The sequence below is a fragment of the Carassius carassius genome, chromosome 42 (genome assembly GCF_963082965.1).
Source record: "Carassius carassius chromosome 42, fCarCar2.1, whole genome shotgun sequence".
NCBI classification, from domain to species: Eukaryota; Metazoa; Chordata; class Actinopteri; order Cypriniformes; family Cyprinidae; genus Carassius; species Carassius carassius.
In genome coordinates, this window is record NC_081796.1 from 23332720 (window position 1) to 23338834 (window position 6115).

The following is a 6115-nucleotide window of genomic DNA, read 5'->3' on the forward strand; positions in this document are numbered from 1 at the left end:
AAATGACCGGCATACTGTAACTGATTTTCTTTATCTTGAATAAAGAATATGGAAAACTTGCATACAGCTAATGGAATATGCATTTGAACACTTACCAGAAATTAATTGCTTACTATAATGAGGGTTTTTATATTACACCATAAAGAATCATCAGTGCAAATGGGCCAATAATGCAACTGTGTGTGTGTGTGTGTGTCTCTCTGTGTGTGTGTGTGTGTGTGTGTGTGTGTGTGTGTGTGTGTGTGTGTGTGTGTGTGTGTGTGTGTGTGTGTGTGTGTGTGTGTGTGTGTGTGTGTGTTGTGTGTGTGAGTGTTGTGTGTGTGTGCTACTGCACATCAGATGATGGGTATCAGGGCAGATTAAATGTATTCATGCTTCGTTTATTTTCATTACCCTGACAGTAAAGTTCAACAAACCAGGGAACCCGAATGAGGCGATGATCACTGAAACCTTAGCCCATTGCAGGCTGATCATAACTCTAATTTAATTCAACCCACTCAATACAGAATTATTGCCACTATAAACACATTTAAATTTATTTAAAATTTATTCGAAAAATTCATTGTTTCCTTATTACTCCATTTGTCAAAGTCAGACATGTTGGATATTTGTTTTAAAAACTTTTGTGAAAGTTAATTTAATTCCGGAGCAGTACGTGTTTTTCTCTCTCTGAAGAAAATGTGAGGTTTTTGCACATGCAAACAGTGTTGCCAAGTCCAGGTTTCTTTATTTTCATTATTAAATATTTTTCATAATTGGACTACTTTAATACTGCGTACTGCTGCCACAGGTTTTTTTTTATTTTTATTTTACAGTCCATGGGTTAAGGTGAAACCCCGGCCCTCAGAAGGTGATGTTGACAGAGTTGGAACCCCGTGAAAGGAGGTTGTGAACCCCCGGAAAGCAATTTTGGAGCAATATTAATGCCATTTTCCCCCTAAACAATATTTTTGAGCACCAGTTGGGCAGGTTTTGTTACGCAGACCTGGCAACCCTGCATGCAAAACTTGTTGCCACCATGCTAAGATTTTTGGGTTGTTGCCAAGGTGTTGCTAGGTGTATAGTTGGTAAGTATTGAAAATTCAAAAAGCCCACCTACAAGTCTGATTTCTCCTTCAATGTAAGTCTATGATTTTGCTAGATTTATAACCAGGACAAAAATAATAGTACTAGATCACCTACAGTTTTCTCAACAAGCAGCAGTTATGAGCAAATTTTTGATTTAACTTAATCTTGATGTCGAATGTGAATTTTATAGTTAAATTTAGTGTGCAGATCAAACTCTTCCTTCTTTGTTTGATATGCAGTCTCCTTCGATCTGCAGTCCTAATCAAATTTGGGCCCTTTTTCCAAATGACTGAAGTGACCCATGAGTCTAATTCTGAAAATCCTGACATTTTCAGGCAGACTGAATCCATCAGCACTCATGGGTAATATGTAGTTGGTGAAATGAGTGTCACCTATAATGCCTCGCCAGGTCTTTGTTCAAGTGAATTTCCATTTCACCTCTTGTAGATGGTAATAAGTCCCAGTCTGTATGGAGATATGTGTTCTTCTGCTCATCGGCCCAGCTGTGAGCGGCCGTTCCATCGGGAAATAACCCAGCGTCGCTCCCGGTGGAAGTAGAGTTTTCAATTTCCTCAGCTTATAGAGATGTATTGGCCAGTGAGTGCTCCTTGGTTCCCCTCTCAAGCCTCTGCCAGACTCTAATGCGGACTCTCCTTCAAACTGTCACGCTTATACCTGCATGATAGCAGTGAAACAAATGACTGTATTAGCATAAGTGCTGGTACAGGAGCAGTGGCGGACTGGGACAGTAAATCAGGCCGGGAATTTGACTCCACCCCAGGCCACCTCTGTTGCTGCAGTCACCACCACCCAATTCATGTGTCCACCAGACTGATAAACTCTTTGGCTCTTTCAGTTTTTTGAATTGGGTTATACTTAAAAAATAAATCAAAATCCTTAGACTGTGGACGGGCAAAATAATCAAATGAAGTATCAAGAAGTATCAAGGCATTAACTGTCTCTATCATCTTTCCATGAATCCCCCTCTCTCTCACTCTGCACATCGAGTCTCTCTGCAATATGAAATAAGCACTTTTTTAATAATCTATATTAATTATGCAGCCATCAGTTGTATGTCCCAATGATCACAGTCTTAGTACTGATGACCTTATAAATCATAAAAGCACATATTTTTAAGAGTATAGCCAGCATGTTTAGTTTTGCTAATAGCTTAAACTTTACTTGAAGGTTCCTGCTCTGACTCAAAAGCTGACCTGTCTTATTCAACAGCATGAGTACTAGCAGCACTAGTGCTACTGTTGCTTCCTTCGTCACCTTCTAAATAAATAAGCATTGTACACTAGGCTACATATTGTAGGCTAGAAATGGAAAATCAATTTCTGGTCAATTTTGGCACTAAAAAAATACTGTGTATCTTCATATGTAAAACAGTGTGCTAGTTTGTCATTAAGATGCTCTTTTAAACATCTATCATTATATACATTTGTAATTATATATATATATATATATTTTTTTTTTTATTATTTTTTTTTTTTTTATAGATTTTATCTATTGTAAGTCGCTTTGAATGAAAGCATCCATCTGCCAAATGATTATGGAAATATTAGGGTGAAACAGTTCTACTCTTTCACAGGTTTGTTTCACAGTTTTAGAGTCACGGTTTCGGTATAGTTGTATGTGCTATGTTTATGGAAAAACTATACTTGGAAAAAAAAAAAAATATATATATATATATATATATATATATATATATATTATCATATTATTAAGAATATTCTAACTACAAGCAACAGCACAAATAAATACAATAGAGTAAAGATACAAATTAAAATAAACTTTCAGGGTTTTTTTTAGGTAGGTCTTGCATTAGTTTTTAGGTACAGAAATTAAAGTAATCAAATGTAAAACAGCATTGCATTTTGGACTATAAATTAAAGATTCTTCTTTAATAAAGTAAAAAAAAGCTTTTTAATCAAGAACAGTGAGTGATTTCTTTGTAGTTGCTGTTCGATTAATATAAATACTGTAACTTTAAGAGAATGCACTGATCCAGTGTTCGTATTAGTACTGAACAAGAGTGAATGATTTGTAGAGGTTTTCTTTCATCGCTGTTGTTGTAATGTCTGGGGATTTTGCAGCAACTTGCTGCGTCTGTGGCCAGGTCTTTTCGTTCCCTCTCTGCTCCCTCTTTGCGTTTACGGCTCCATTTTTTGCGCGATTTTCTAAGATAAAGCCTGCCTCTGGATATAGCCAATTAGGCAGTGCTTCGTTGATGTTTGGTCATGTGGTGGTCTCATTTTCACTCCGCGATCGCCTGATTCGTACATTCATAAGACCGTCAATTAATTAGCAGTTGCATCATTCGATTCACATGACGTCACTGTAGCTTTGCGCCGCCATCTTTGCGACCGACGGTCTGAATATGCCTGCAATATGTTGTGCGGTTGGCTGCAACAACAGCCGAAAGAGGAACCCCGAATTGTTATTCTATTATATACCTAAAGAAAAGGATAGAAGAAAGAAGTGGTTAACTGCCATTCGAAGAGATCACTGGACACCCACATCTCACTCTTTACTATGCAATGAACACTTCGTGTCAGGTAAGTTAAGCCTTCAGTCCATGTGATGCGTTTGTGTTGTATTATTTGCTATTTGTATTTAGGTGATTATAAGCCGAAGCCGGTTTCATATGTTTTGTGTGCAAAGGCAAGCGTGAATTTAAAATAATGAAAACCAGGACATTTTCATCACTTTTTTAAAAACCAGCCAGGACGGCCAGGACAGGGCGTTAAAACAGGACATGTCCTGGGAAAACAGGACGTTTGGTCACCCTAGATTAATGACAGCTAGCCGTGTGCCGTTTTCTCCAGGTATCTCTGTCTCTCTCTCTCATTCAAATGGGCAGTTTGGGCGGCCATACCGGGCGAGTCGGTCGCAAATATGGCGGCGTTCTATTTGTAGTGACGTAGGTGGCATCTTTGAATTGCTCGTCAGGCTGATCGACTGCACAGCGGCAGCCGGCCAGAATAACCGTCAGGCCACCGGGAAATGTCCCGGTGCTCCCGATGGCCAGTCCGCCCCTGTGTCTATTTGGCTAGACTAGCGTCTGTTTTCTCAGTCCTATCGCTTTAAAAAAAAAACTGCAAGTGGCCTGCAATAAAGTGTATGTAAAACTTCAAAGGTCGCTATTACATTTTATAGATGAATTACTGAAATGAAAGGAGACAAAAGCCTAAATCATACATTTTATTCTAAGGCCTCATAAAGTTTCTGCATTAAACTGCTTACTATTCAGACGTCTTTTATCAGCAGAATAAATTCTACTCTCATGTTCACAATGACTGACAGGATATCAGCTTAACAAAGACAATTTATTTTACTTGAACCTACTCTTTTCCCTCTTTTTATTCTAAATTTATAAAAGTTGCATTTTCATCAAGTATAACTTTTAATTTGGCTTGCAAGCATTTCTTTAAAATCAAATTGCACAAATGTGACAGTAATTGCCATAATAACAAACTGCTCAGAAGCGCATGAATGCAGTGCCTCTAACCACAACAACGCAAACCATTCAAATAATTTCAATAAAGTTGCAATTCTAATATAATTAAAGTTTTAACACAGTCAGTGAGCAAAGATACCAATAACTGGAATCCAAAACTCCTCTATTATTTCTGGCAAACATTATGCTTACGAGGCATAAGAGAATATTTGGGCTACACTTTTAAGTTATTAAATTGGCTCTTCAAATGACTGATTTTAGTTTATAAAGTTCAAACACACAGCTTCCTGAATTCTGTTTAAAAATGATGGTTGTATTTGACATATCTAAAGGTTATTATTTTGTTCAATCAAATGCATTGACACATAACATTTTTAACACAAACCCCACTATTATAAATTTACCAGCTTTTTAGAGAAACAGCGATGAAACAGTGTTTTAAAACTGGTTCTTTTGAATGATTCACACTGTGAAAACATGTTAAAATCACTTTTTTTGGGAGCAAAACTGTAACATACTGGAAATAAACAGATAAAAGCAGCTGTTTTTATTTAAATAATCAAAAAGGGTGTTAAAAATGCAGGGTCTTCTGAGACACTTTTGAGCAATGACTCAAACTAATCAGATGTTTGCAGCCCTATCTAAAAAGACTTCCAACCCGCCAGAACCATCGCTTTACATCTTCACATCAATCAGGGCAGCAGGACTGATAAACCAGCTTGTGTGGAACTTCTTTTGCTGTCTTTAAATCAAGCTGCGAGTGAAAGTTTCCTCCAAGAACAAGGGGAAAGATCTATCACGTCCTAATAAAAGTGAAGGAACAGCACTGCTTGGTTTTTCCTGCTCAATACAAACACAACCCACTTCAAAATAATAAAAAACTGCGGTGTTGAATGATAACAGAGTTTGTCCTGATAGCGGCTGTCTTATGGGGCGTGTATTCCAGCCTCACTCTCTGATTTCCTGGAGCATCCGTTCATTCTTGCAGGAACTGCTTTTAACAAATCACTATGACAGGCAACCTCCTGACTACCAATTGAAAGATGATGAATTCAGTACGCCAGGCCTTGATATTACTCAGCGTTTGTGACTGAACAACTTGATGAAAAATCTCTATAGATACACTTGCGAGTCAATGTTTTTGTCCTCTTAAATGAACAATTCCAGGCCCATATCAACAACAAAAACCAGTGATGCACAGATATAGTAATGCAAGAGAAATGAATATAAGCAGAATGTTGCAGAGAATAACTGAAATCCTGCATTTACTCAACTATTAATTCAGAGTTTTGATTCATTAGTGCGAAATGTTTTTCTTTTTAATTTTTCATGATAATTTAATACTGTAGCTTGCTAATAAAATTCACAATCCATACTTTTTCATATTAACCCTCTGGAGTCTAAGGGTATTTTTGGGGCCTGGAGAAGTTTTGTCATGCCCTGACATTTGGGCTTTTTTCAGTTTCTTATCAATATCTGAATGGGTAAAGTCTAATCTCACTGTAAACTGCACAAACTGGGCTATAATAATATGTGAGCAGCATGTATGTACATGATTGTGTTTTTGAGAAAAAAATGTTTACA